This window comes from Hemibagrus wyckioides, linkage group LG21 (genome assembly GCF_019097595.1).
Source record: "Hemibagrus wyckioides isolate EC202008001 linkage group LG21, SWU_Hwy_1.0, whole genome shotgun sequence".
Lineage (NCBI taxonomy): Eukaryota > Metazoa > Chordata > Actinopteri > Siluriformes > Bagridae > Hemibagrus > Hemibagrus wyckioides.
In genome coordinates, this window is record NC_080730.1 from 11,941,167 (window position 1) to 11,942,753 (window position 1,587).

Here is a 1,587-nt window from a genome sequence, read left to right on the forward strand (position 1 = left end):
AGACAGAGACAGAGAGACTGAATTGTGCACGCAGGTTTTGGGTGCCGCCTGTTTACTCATCATATCAGCTTTGCCTTTTGCAAATCAACTGTGCCATGACTGAGCCTAATCATATACAGGTATTTGTAATTCACCAACATGCATCAAAACAAAGAAAGTCAGTTTTTGTTTAAACTTGATAAATGAGTTTCTGAACTTTTAATATGGCAATGCCGAAAATATTAAAAAAATATGTCAATGTATCATGGGAAATATAAACTGTAAATTTTAAAATAAATACCATATTTTGAAACAAACTGTAGAAATTTTAATTGAAACCTCTACCTCTAAATCCTTACCCCAGTCATGAATTACATCACAGCTTAATGCAATCTCATGCAAAACTGGCAAATGACAGGAGATATTTTTGCTTACAAAAGCAAGCATATCTCTTTGAAAATAACAACCATACTGAAATTTCTCGTTAGTGTTAGTGGGTTGCATAACACATAAATTTGCCATTTTAATCATTTTGCCTCACTCACCAATTTACAATAATTTGCATAATATGCAAAAACCTTGCAAAATAGTAGAGTATCACAAATTTGGTGTCAAAATAAGAGTGTGAAACTTAATAATTATCAAAAACATGATTTGTAACAATATGGTTTACTTAAATATCAGTTCTTTATGAATTCCTGCACATAATTTCACAAAAAATGAAATGCCTGTATGGGAAAGGATTCTGAGATGATGTGCAAAGTCTGAAGCATACCCAATGTAAAGGTGCAGAGTTTAGTTTAAATAGCTATTTCTCTGAAACCAATAGTCCAATCATGGTGAAATTTCGTGTGCTGCCTGATTGTGCAAATCTGTAAATGGATTTTGAATCAGCACTGAATCATGTCAAAAACATGTCCGCCTTTAGCCATTCAGTGTTCAAGTATGTTGACGTATGGTCTCTTTTGTTGTTCTCCATACATTGGCAAGAACTGGCCGCTAGGGGCAATGTTTGCTAAGACTTTCGTGATCCAGCAGCTCACCACTTGGACTTATTATTATTAGTGGTTGAAGTAGTAGTAGTAGTAGTATATCAGTGGTGGCTTGGTGGTTAAGACTGCTGCTGGGGTTCAATTCCCAGTACCACCAAGTTGCCACGTTTGGGCCCTTGTCCCCTGCTCTAGGTGCACCAGATCATGGGTGATACTATGCTCTGACCTCAACTTCCTAACAAGCTGGAATATGTAAAGAAAATAATTCAAATAATTTCACTGTACTGTCATTTATATGTGGCAATAGAAGGTTTCTTTCTTTTTCTTCTCTTTTAACAACAGCAACAACAACAATAATAATAATTATTATTATGTCTAAATCACCTTCAGATAAACAATTTACAGAAAAATGTGGATCTGTAGACTCCTAGAACTTGGCGTCTGCAGTGAACTGTCTGCATGTGCATTGCCATTAAATTCTAATCTGAGCGTGTGCAGTGACTCCACCCTTCCTGTCTGCTCCACTGCGGCGGTTTTCAGCTTTCGGGAAGAGCAGGAGGACCCGCGACTCGAGTCTGCGCTCATACTGCTTTTGCAGCTGCTGGGGCAGCGGAGG